We start from the raw sequence: 12,240 nt of genomic DNA, 5'->3' as shown, positions 1-12,240 counted from the left end.
ACTCTGCCCGGATGATCCGGGCAATGTCCTCAGGATCCAGGTGCTGTCCACACGATCCAGGAGCTGCCCTCACGAGCCAGGCACTGCCCACCCCATCCAAAAGCTGCCCTCAGGGTCCGGATGCGGCCTAGTCGAACTGGACACTGCCCTCAGCATGCAGGCGATACCCAACTGATCCAGGAGCAGCCCACAGGATCCAGGAGCTGCCCACAGGATCCAGGAGCTGCCCTCAGGATCCCGGCGCTGCCCACAGGATCGAGCCGCTGCCCACACGATGCAGGAGCCGCCCATATGATCCAGGCTCTGCACGGAGGAACCGGGAGCCGCCCACACGATGACGGCGCCGCCCTCAGGACGCCGTCCCGCCCCCACGGCCTTCAGGGCAGGAGGCGGGAATGGAGGGTTCGGGCGGCGGCGGGGCTGGGTTTCATTTGTCTTTGTTTCTTAATGTCCAGGGGCTTTGAAGCTCCTCATTTTTCCTTCTAATCCAAGCCCAGGGCGTCCATCCTGGGGAAACGCCCCTATAACAGAAACAACCACGTTCTGTCAGGGTCCTGCAGGAAGGCAAGAATGGCAGCAGGATTTTGCACACTGGGCTTTGCCTCAGGGCCCCGGACCTGCAACTGTGCCCAGAAAAGCAGCAGACACGGAGGTGAAATATTCAGAAGCATTCACAGACGGACTCCTTTAGCCCGTGCCGCTCTTTAAGTCAAGCTTACTGCATCAGTTCATATCACGACAGAACTGAGCCTCAGGGGATCCTGACCAGAATCACATCTAAACCAGGCTTCAGCCCAGACGTCACAGCAATTCAGAGCAGCATTTGCGCAGATTGTACCTTTCATGAGATGAACCAAATGTGGTGCTCTTAGAGAAAGCTACAACAAGGCAAAGGCAGACTTGAAAGGGTTTGCAGTGTAGGACTTCCAATCACATTAGGAAGGAAATCTTTTGAATTCAACTAAAGCCAAAGAGACACTGAAGCAGTCCAGGCCATCGTGCGTCTTTGGTCTCTTTTGTTTCAAAATTCTGTTCCAATAGCTCATGAGCAGATTCTTTTCCTTTGCCTCATGAACCTTGTGAGCTGTCCTGTGTATTACTCTGCGTGATAAAGCGAGAAGGATGGACTCCATGTACTCCTTGTCTGTGCCCAGAGCCCTTGGGGACAATTGGGACCCACCCCCCCAGCAGACCGTTCCCCTTTGTGACGTGAGGCTTGCGTGTGCCCGGAGCCCATTGTGACGTTTGGGGCCGCGCCCTGACCTGGACAGTATAAAAAGGGGCAAAGAGCCCGGGGCTGCCCCATTCTTTTGTGTCCATTTTTCTCTTTTTAGCACCTTCCTTTCCAGACTGGGGAACGCACAGCTTTGGAATCATCGATCTCCATGTTCTGAAGTATCTCAAATGAGCAGATGGTCCCCTAATGACGAGTTCTGCAGGACTTCCTTGCAGGTAGCAGTGTGATTCCACGTCAGAGATGAAATTTCACGACAGTCCTTTCACTGGGCCAAAAGGGATGAACAACCTGAATTTTGGATCACCTAAATGGAGTGCAGAGGCCCTGAGACTCTTGTATTTTGGTAAAAATCAGGAATGTTCCCTAGAAAACGCTTTGTTCATTGAGGGAATCTGCATTAAACTTCCCAAGAAGCGCAAAGCTGCCCAAGCCATTAAGCAAGGCAAATAGTTCTGCATTTAATGTCAAAGTCACAGTCCTTCAATATCATCTGAACAGAGAGGGCACTTTTTAAGTGAGGGCAAAAATCCGTCAGCTTCTTGAGGAACTTTAGGCAACTCCCAACCTTGATTCTCCAGGACTGGCTGGGCACAGCCAACTAGAGCTGGCAGATAAAGGGCAGTTGTGTGTTTGTACCTGTGCTCCCTGATTGTTATTCTTATGATTGGTAGCATTAGTGGAGGATTCCTGGCAACAGTTTCACCTCAGGCAGGGCCATAAGGATGTGCTGAGGCTCAAGCTTTTGAAAACACACATCAGGTCCTGCGCTTGGGGGTACTTCCCCTGTGTGTATGCAGGGAGCAGTGAGCTCATGCAGGGGAAGTAAACATGTATCCCTTATGTCGTGCTTCTCTTCACCCTTTCTTCTGACTGGAAGTGTGAGGAACTGAAGGGAAACATTCCCTCAGGGAGCGGACATGAACCGCCCCAGGGCTGTGGATGATGTTGGCCCTGGCCTGGGCTGAGGGCAGGTGGCTGATGCTTTTGCCATTCATCTCCTGTGGCAGGAATTTGAACTTTAGACAATCACACGCCGTGATGTGATTTCTCTCCAGTTGTATAGATTGGAGAAGTCACTGTGTTCCAGAACGGTCGATAGAGGGAGGGTGTGTTTGGGAGGGAGACGGGGGGGGGTGGGGGGGGGGGGCGGAGGGGTGGCTGCCGACAGGATCTGGGCGCTCCCCATACGATCCGGGTGCTGCCCTCAGGATCCGAGTGCTGCCTTTAGGACCCAAGATCTGCCCTCAGGATCCAGGCAATGCCAACACGTTCTGAAAGCTGCCTCAGGATCTGGGTGCTGCCTGGTTGATCTGGGTACTGCCCTCAGGATGCAGGCGATACCCAAGGGATCCAGGAGCTGCCCACATGATCCAGGAGCTGCTCACAGTATCCATGAGCTGCAGTCAGGATCCCAACTCTGCCCGGATGATCCGGGCAATGTCCTCAGGATCCAGGTGCTGTCCACACGATCCAGGAGCTGCCCTCACGAGCCAGGCACTGCCCACCCCATCCAAAAGCTGCCCTCAGGGTCCGGATGCGGCCTAGTCGAACTGGACACTGCCCTCAGCATGCAGGCGATACCCAAGGGATCCAGGAGCTGCCCACACGATCCAGGAGCTGCCCACAGGAACCAGGAGCTGCCCACAGGATCCAGGAGCTGCCCTCAGGATCCCGGCGCTGCCCACAGGATCGAGCCGCTGCCCACACGATGCAGGAGCCGCCCATATGATCCAGGCTCTGCACGGAGGAACCGGGAGCCGCCCACACGATGACGGCGCCGCCCTCAGGACGCCGTCCCGCCCCCACGGCCTTCAGGGCAGGAGGCGGGAATGGAGGGTTCGGGCGGCGGCGGGGCTGGGTTTCATTTGTCTTTGTTTCTTAATGTCCAGGGGCTTTGAAGCTCCTCATTTTTCCTTCTAATCCAAGCCCAGGGCGTCCATCCTGGGGAAACGCCCCTATAACAGAAACAACCACGTTCTGTCAGGGTCCTGCAGGAAGGCAAGAATGGCAGCAGGATTTTGCACACTGGGCTTTGCCTCAGGGCCCCGGACCTGCAACTGTGCCCAGAAAAGCAGCAGACACGGAGGTGAAATATTCAGAAGCATTCACAGACGGACTCCTTTAGCCCGTGCCGCTCTTTAAGTCAAGCTTACTGCATCAGTTCATATCACGACAGAACTGAGCCTCAGGGGATCCTGACCAGAATCACATCTAAACCAGGCTTCAGCCCAGACGTCACAGCAATTCAGAGCAGCATTTGCGCAGATTGTACCTTTCATGAGATGAACCAAATGTGGTGTTCTTAGAGAAAGCTACAACAAGGCAAAGGCAGACTTGAAAGGGTTTGCAGTGTAGGACTTCCAATCACATTAGGAAGGAAATCTTTTGAATTCAACTAAAGCCAAAGAGACGCTGAAGCAGTCCAGGCCATCGTGCGTCTTTGGTCTCTTTTGTTTCAAAATTCTGTTCCAATAGCTCATGAGCAGATTCTTTTCCTTTGCCTCATGAACCTTGAGCAGCGTGACTCCTGCGCCGGCCCTGGCGCGTAGGCGGCGGCAGCAGAGAGCCGGGCAGCGGCCCCGCACAGCCGCAGGGCCCGCCGCCGGGCTCTGCTGCGCTCGCTGCGCCGCGGCTCCCGTGCCATCCTCGGCAGGGGGGCGGCTGTGCTCCGGCGACGCAGCCGGCAGCCGGGGACACAGCGGCACGGGGATCAGGGCATGGAGGCAGTGGCGGCAGCGACAGCCCCCGCAGCAGGGGCACAGAGTCGGGCGGCTTCCCCGCACGGTCCCAGCTGTCCCACCACAGCCTCGCCCAGCCCGCTGGAAGCTCTCGGTGGGCAGGGGGCAGGGGCAGCACTGGGGGCCGTCCTGTCAACACCAGATGGTGAGGAGGCGGCCTGGGAAGCGAGCAGCCCCAAAGAGCTGTCCCAGGGAGAACAGGACCCAGATCAGAGAGGCAGAGAAGTGAGGCCCTCTGTGAGGCCAGGCCAGGCCTGGCTAGAGCACAGCAACGTTCCCCCGTGCACAGCCTCAGGCCAAGCCTCAGCTCTGCCCAGCAGAGCCTCTCACAGCTGGACAGAGGACTCCAGTCGTGAAACAATTCTGGGTCTCTTGCCCCCCAGCCCCTCCCCAAGCCAGGTGGAAGCTCGCAGGCAGTAGGCAATGGCAGCAGCAAAGATCCTCCTGGCAGGGCTGCCCAGCGAGGAGGGGGACAGCTCAGAGGATGTCCAGGGCGGCAGCAGCAGCAGCGGAGATGAGAGCGCCTATGTGACCTTTGAGGAGGAACCAAAACCTCTGGTGCCATGCAAAGGCACAGGACACTTAGAGCTTACTCCCCAAACCAGAGATCAAGCAGCTGCCAAAGGGGATGCCGGGACGAGCGAGGAGCTGTCAGACGAGCAGGGCAGCAGGGCCATCACTATCCGCACCATCTGGGTGAACCCCCTCTACCCACAGCTCCTGGGGCAGCCCAACATGCCGCGGGAAGAAGAGGCGTCTGGGGACCTGCCCGGCACATCTCGAGCCCTGGCAGCTCCCAGGCACGCCACAGGCCAAGACCCAGCCCTGCCCAGCAGAGCCCCTCACAGCGGGGCAGAGGCCTCGACTCCAGGCCTGGTTCCAGAGCGCTGCCCCCACAGCCCCTCCCCAAGCCTGCTGGAAGCTGCCAGTAGTCTACGGTTACGGTTACGCTTAGGGTTAGGGTTACGTTTAGGCTTAGGGTTAGCATGAGGGTTAGGCTTAGCTTTAGCGTTAGGCATAGTGTTATTTTTCATGTTCGAGTCAGGCTTATAGTTGTTAGGGTTAGTGTTAGCGTTAGCCTCTTTAGGGACAGAAGCTGAGCCACGCCTGTCACTGTCACCACCCGAGGAGGGCTCTGGCTCCAAGGGACCCAGGACTGTCTGGAGTGCACCCAGTGCTGTCTGCAGCGCGGCCAGAAGACACCTGAGCTGGAGCACCGAGGAAGAGGTGAGTGCCTCACGCTCCTTCCCATGTCTGCCCATGTTCATACCAGGAACATGAGGATAATAAACAGGAGTGTTAATAAAGTTGTTTCTTTACGTGAAATAAAAGGTAGTCATTTGTAATACTCCCTGCCAGTAGGGTGAAGGCCATCTCATGCCTTCTCTTCCTCTTTCATTAATAAATTACACAGCGAGGTTCACTACAAGTAGTGAAACAAGCCAAGGGATTATGTTAAGAATTCTAAAGGCTTGGAGTAGAGGTTAGAAAAGTCTTAGGAAGAAGAAGAAATCTCTTAGGAAAATTCTTAGGAGGCCATTTTTTGCTTTGATAGATGGTATTATGCCCTATGTCAGGAATGTGTTCCTCTGGAATATGTTCCTTAGTCTCTTGAGTTGTAGCTTTTGCTAAGTTAGAAGTGGTTTGATGGATGCTTTTGTTGAAATAAAAGGACAGAATGAGTAAATCGAAGTGCTTGTTCTTTTCATTGCCCTGTAGCCATTGATTTGGGGGCAGATCCTGGAGCCCAAAGCCTTTTGGTCCCCAGGATGGCGGTGTGTGTGCGATGTGGGCAGAGGAGAAAGGCGCTGCCTGGGCTGGGAGGGATGAGGGGACACCAAGCCCTTGTACCTTGCAGCACAAGGCATTTGTTGGATGCAGGACCCCATTCTTTTGTGTCCATTTTTCTCTTTTTAGCACCTTCCTTTCCAGACTGGGGAATGCACAGCTTTGGAATCATCGATCTCCGTGTTCTGAAGTATCTCAAATGAGCAGATGGTCCCCTAATGACGAGTTCTGCAGGACTTCCTTGCAGGTAGCAGTGAGATTCCACGTCAGAGATGAAATTTCACGACAGTCCTTTCACTGGGCCAAAAGGGATGAACAACCTGAATTTTGGATCACCTAAATGGAGTGCAGAGGCCCTGAGACTCTTGTATTTTGGTAAAAATCAGGAATGTTCCCTAGAAAACGCTTTGTTCATTGAGGGAATCTGCATTAAACTTCCCAAGAAGCGCAAAGCTGCCCAAGCCATTAAGCAAGGCAAATAGTTCTGCATTTAATGTCAAAGTCACAGTCCTTCAATATCATCTGAACAGAGAGGGCACTTTTTAAGTGAGGGCAAAAATCCGTCAGCTTCTTGAGGAACTTTAGGCAACTCCCAACCTTGATTCTCCAGGACTGGCTGGGCACAGCCAACTAGAGCTGGCAGATAAAGGGCAGTTGTGTGTTTGTACCTGTGCTCCCTGATTGCTATTCTTATGATTGGTAGCATTAGTGGAGGATTCCTGGCAACAGTTTCACCTCAGGCAGGGCCATAAGGATGTGCTGAGGCTCAAGCTTTTGAAAACACACATCAGGTCCTGCGCTTGGGGGTACTTCCCCTGTGTGTATGCAGGGAGCAGTGAGCTCATGCAGGGGAAGTAAACATGTATCCCTTATGTCGTGCTTCTCTTCACCCTTTCTTCTGACTGGAAGTGTGAGGAACTGAAGGGAAACATTCCCTCAGGGAGCGGACATGAACCGCCCCAGGGCTGTGGATGATGTTGGCCCTGGCCTGGGCTGAGGGCAGGTGGCTGATGCTTTTGCCATTCATCTCCTGTGGCAGGAATTTGAACTTTAGACAATCACACGCCGTGATGTGATTTCTCTCCAGTTGTATAGATTGGAGAAGTCACTGTGTTCCAGAACGGTCGATAGAGGGAGGGTGTGTTTGGGAGGGAGACGGCGGGAAGGGGGGTGGGGGGGGGGGGGGCGGAGGGGTGGCTGCCGACAGGATCTGGGCGCTCCCCATACGATCCGGGTGCTGCCCTCAGGATCCGAGTGCTGCCTTTAGGACCCAAGATCTGCCCTCAGGATCCAGGCAATGCCCACACGTTCTGAAAGCTGCCTCAGGATCTGGGTGCTGCCTGGTTGATCTGGGTACTGCCCTCAGGATGCAGGCGATACCCAAGGGATCCAGGAGCTGCCCACATGATCCAGGAGCTGCTCACAGTATCCATGAGCTGCAGTCAGGATCCCAACTCTGCCCGGATGATCCGGGCAATGTCCTCAGGATCCAGGCGCTGTCCACACGATCCAGGAGCTGCCCTCACGAGCCAGGCACTGCCCACCCCATCCAAAAGCTGCCCTCAGGGTCCGGATGCGGCCTAGTCGAACTGGACACTGCCCTCAGCATGCAGGCGATACCCAAGGGATCCAGGAGCAGCCCACAGGATCCAGGAGCTGCCCACAGGATCCAGGAGCTGCCCTCAGGATCCCGGCGCTGCCCACAGGATCGAGCCGCTGCCCACACGATGCAGGAGCCGCCCATATGATCCAGGCTCTGCACGGAGGAACCGGGAGCCGCCCACACGATGACGGCGCCGCCCTCAGGACGCCGTCCCGCCCCCACGGCCTTCAGGGCAGGAGGCGGGAATGGAGGGTTCGGGCGGCGGCGGGGCTGGGTTTCATTTGTCTTTGTTTCTTAATGTCCAGGGGCTTTGAAGCTCCTCATTTTTCCTTCTAATCCAAGCCCAGGGCGTCCATCCTGGGGAAACGCCCCTATAACAGAAAGAACCACGTTCTGTCAGGGTCCTGCAGGAAGGCAAGAATGGCAGCAGGATTTTGCACACTGGGCTTTGCCTCAGGGCCCCGGACCTGCAACTGTGCCCAGAAAAGCAGCAGACACGGAGGTGAAATATTCAGAAGCATTCACAGACGGACTCCTTTAGCCCGTGCCGCTCTTTAAGTCAAGCTTACTGCATCAGTTCATATCACGACAGAACTGAGCCTCAGGGGATCCTGACCAGAATCACATCTAAACCAGGCTTCAGCCCAGACGTCACAGCAATTCAGAGCAGCATTTGCGCAGATTGTACCTTTCATGAGATGAACCAAATGTGGTGTTCTTAGAGAAAGCTACAACAAGGCAAAGGCAGACTTGAAAGGGTTTGCAGTGTAGGACTTCCAATCACATTAGGAAGGAAATCTTTTGAATTCAACTAAAGCCAAAGAGACACTGAAGCAGTCCAGGCCATCGTGCGTCTTTGGTCTCTTTTGTTTCAAAATTCTGTTCCAATAGCTCATGAGCAGATTCTTTTCCTTTGCCTCATGAACCTTGTGAGCTGTCCTGTGTATTACTCTGCGTGATAAAGCGAGAAGGATGGACTCCATGTACTCCTTGTCTGTGCCCAGAGCCCTTGGGGACAATTGGGACCCACCCCCCCAGCAGACCGTTCCCCTTTGTGACGTGAGGCTTGCGTGTGCCCGGAGCCCATTGTGACGTTTGGGGCCGCGCCCTGACCTGGACAGTATAAAAAGGGGCAAAGAGCCCGGGGCTGCCCCATTCTTTTGTGTCCATTTTTCTCTTTTTAGCACCTTCCTTTCCAGACTGGGGAACGCACAGCTTTGGAATCATCGATCTCCATGTTCTGAAGTATCTCAAATGAGCAGATGGTCCCCTAATGACGAGTTCTGCAGGACTTCCTTGCAGGTAGCAGTGTGATTCCACGTCAGAGATGAAATTTCACGACAGTCCTTTCACTGGGCCAAAAGGGATGAACAACCTGAATTTTGGATCACCTAAATGGAGTGCAGAGGCCCTGAGACTCTTGTATTTTGGTAAAAATCAGGAATGTTCCCTAGAAAACGCTTTGTTCATTGAGGGAATCTGCATTAAACTTCCCAAGAAGCGCAAAGCTGCCCAAGCCATTAAGCAAGGCAAATAGTTCTGCATTTAATGTCAAAGTCACAGTCCTTCAATATCATCTGAACAGAGAGGGCACTTTTTAAGTGAGGGCAAAAATCCGTCAGCTTCTTGAGGAACTTTAGGCAACTCCCAACCTTGATTCTCCAGGACTGGCTGGGCACAGCCAACTAGAGCTGGCAGATAAAGGGCAGTTGTGTGTTTGTACCTGTGCTCCCTGATTGTTATTCTTATGATTGGTAGCATTAGTGGAGGATTCCTGGCAACAGTTTCACCTCAGGCAGGGCCATAAGGATGTGCTGAGGCTCAAGCTTTTGAAAACACACATCAGGTCCTGCGCTTGGGGGTACTTCCCCTGTGTGTATGCAGGGAGCAGTGAGCTCATGCAGGGGAAGTAAACATGTATCCCTTATGTCGTGCTTCTCTTCACCCTTTCTTCTGACTGGAAGTGTGAGGAACTGAAGGGAAACATTCCCTCAGGGAGCGGACATGAACCGCCCCAGGGCTGTGGATGATGTTGGCCCTGGCCTGGGCTGAGGGCAGGTGGCTGATGCTTTTGCCATTCATCTCCTGTGGCAGGAATTTGAACTTTAGACAATCACACGCCGTGATGTGATTTCTCTCCAGTTGTATAGATTGGAGAAGTCACTGTGTTCCAGAACGGTCGATAGAGGGAGGGTGTGTTTGGGAGGGAGACGGGGGGGGGGGGGGGGGGGGGGCGGAGGGGTGGCTGCCGACAGGATCTGGGCGCTCCCCATACGATCCGGGTGCTGCCCTCAGGATCCGAGTGCTGCCTTTAGGACCCAAGATCTGCCCTCAGGATCCAGGCAATGCCCACACGTTCTGAAAGCTGCCTCAGGATCTGGGTGCTGCCTGGTTGATCTGGGTACTGCCCTCAGGATGCAGGCGATACCCAAGGGATCCAGGAGCTGCCCACATGATCCAGGAGCTGCTCACAGTATCCATGAGCTGCAGTCAGGATCCCAACTCTGCCCGGATGATCCGGGCAATGTCCTCAGGATCCAGGTGCTGTCCACACGATCCAGGAGCTGCCCTCACGAGCCAGGCACTGCCCACCCCATCCAAAAGCTGCCCTCAGGGTCCGGATGCGGCCTAGTCGAACTGGACACTGCCCTCAGCATGCAGGCGATACCCAAGGGATCCAGGAGCTGCCCACACGATCCAGGAGCTGCCCACAGGAACCAGGAGCTGCCCACAGGATCCAGGAGCTGCCCTCAGGATCCCGGCGCTGCCCACAGGATCGAGCCGCTGCCCACACGATGCAGGAGCCGCCCATATGATCCAGGCTCTGCACGGAGGAACCGGGAGCCGCCCACACGATGACGGCACCGCCCTCAGGACGCCGTCCCGCCCCCACGGCCTTCAGGGCAGGAGGCGGGAATGGAGGGTTCGGGCGGCGGCAGGGCTGGGTTTCATTTGTCTTTGTTTCTTAATGTCCAGGGGCTTTGAAGCTCCTCATTTTTCCTTCTAATCCAAGCCCAGGGCGTCCATCCTGGGGAAACCCCCCTATAACAGAAACAACCACGTTCTGTCAGGGTCCTGCAGGAAGGCAAGAATGGCAGCAGGATTTTGCACACTGGGCTTTGCCTCAGGGCCCCGGACCTGCAACTGTGCCCAGAAAAGCAGCAGACACGGAGGTGAAATATTCAGAAGCATTCACAGACGGACTCCTTTAGCCCGTGCCGCTCTTTAAGTCAAGCTTACTGCATCAGTTCATATCACGACAGAACTGAGCCTCAGGGGATCCTGACCAGAATCACATCTAAACCAGGCTTCAGCCCAGACGTCACAGCAATTCAGAGCAGCATTTGCGCAGATTGTACCTTTCATGAGATGAACCAAATGTGGTGTTCTTAGAGAAAGCTACAACAAGGCAAAGGCAGACTTGAAAGGGTTTGCAGTGTAGGACTTCCAATCACATTAGGAAGGAAATCTTTTGAATTCAACTAAAGCCAAAGAGACGCTGAAGCAGTCCAGGCCATCGTGCGTCTTTGGTCTCTTTTGTTTCAAAATTCTGTTCCAATAGCTCATGAGCAGATTCTTTTCCTTTGCCTCATGAACCTTGAGCAGCGTGACTCCTGCGCCGGCCCTGGCGCGTAGGCGGCGGCAGCAGAGAGCCGGGCAGCGGCCCCGCACAGCCGCAGGGCCCGCCGCCGGGCTCTGCTGCGCTCGCTGCGCCGCGGCTCCCGTGCCATCCTCGGCAGGGGGGCGGCTGTGCTCCGGCGACGCAGCCGGCAGCCGGGGACACAGCGGCACGGGGATCAGGGCATGGAGGCAGTGGCGGCAGCGACAGCCCCCGCAGCAGGGGCACAGAGTCGGGCGGCTTCCCCGCACGGTCCCAGCTGTCCCACCACAGCCTCGCCCACCCCGCTGGAAGCTCTCGGTGGGCAGGGGGCAGGGGCAGCACTGGGGGCCGTCCTGTCAACACCAGATGGTGAGGAGGCGGCCTGGGAAGCGAGCAGCCCCAAAGAGCTGTCCCAGGGAGAACAGGACCCAGATCAGAGAGGCAGAGAAGTGAGGCCCTCTGTGAGGCCAGGCCAGGCCTGGCTAGAGCACAGCAACGTTCCCCCGTGCACAGCCTCAGGCCAAGCCTCAGCTCTGCCCAGCAGAGCCTCTCACAGCTGGACAGAGGACTCCAGTCGTGAAACAATTCTGGGTCTCTTGCCCCCCAGCCCCTCCCCAAGCCAGGTGGAAGCTCGCAGGCAGTGGGCAATGGCAGCAGCAAAGATCCTCCTGGCAGGGCTGCCCAGCGAGGAGGGGGACAGCTCAGAGGATGTCCAGGGCGGCAGCAGCAGCAGCGGGGATGAGAGCGCCTATGTGACCTGTGAGGAGGAACCAAAACCTCTGGTGCCATGCAAAGGCACAGGAACTTAGAGCTTACTCCCCAAACCAGAGATCAAGCAGCTGCCAAAGGGGATGCCGGGACGAGCGAGGAGCTGTCAGACAAGCAGGGCAGCAGGGCCATCACTATCCGCACCATCTGGGTGAACCCCCTCTACCCACAGCTCCTGGGGCAGCCCAACACGCCGCGGGAAGAAGAGGCGTCTGGGGACCTGCCCGGCACATCTCGAGCCCTGGCAGCTCCCAGGCACGCCACAGGCCAAGGCCCAGCCCTGCCCAGCAGAGCCCCTCACAGCGGGGCAGAGGCCTCGACTCCAGGCCTGGTTCCAGAGCGCTGCCCCCACAGCCCCTCCCCAAGCCTGCTGGAAGCTGCCAGTAGTCTACGGTTACGGTTACGCTTAGGGTTAGGGTTACGTTTAGGCTTAGGGCTAGCATTAGCGTTAGGCTTAGCTTTAGCGTTAGGCATAGTGTTATTTTTCATGTTCGAGTCAGGCTTA

Source organism: Ammospiza nelsoni, chromosome 29 (assembly GCF_027579445.1).
Source record: "Ammospiza nelsoni isolate bAmmNel1 chromosome 29, bAmmNel1.pri, whole genome shotgun sequence".
Taxonomy (NCBI): Eukaryota; Metazoa; Chordata; class Aves; order Passeriformes; family Passerellidae; genus Ammospiza; species Ammospiza nelsoni.
The sequence above is the reverse complement of the archived record's forward strand: the minus strand, read 5'-3'. Positions refer to the sequence as shown.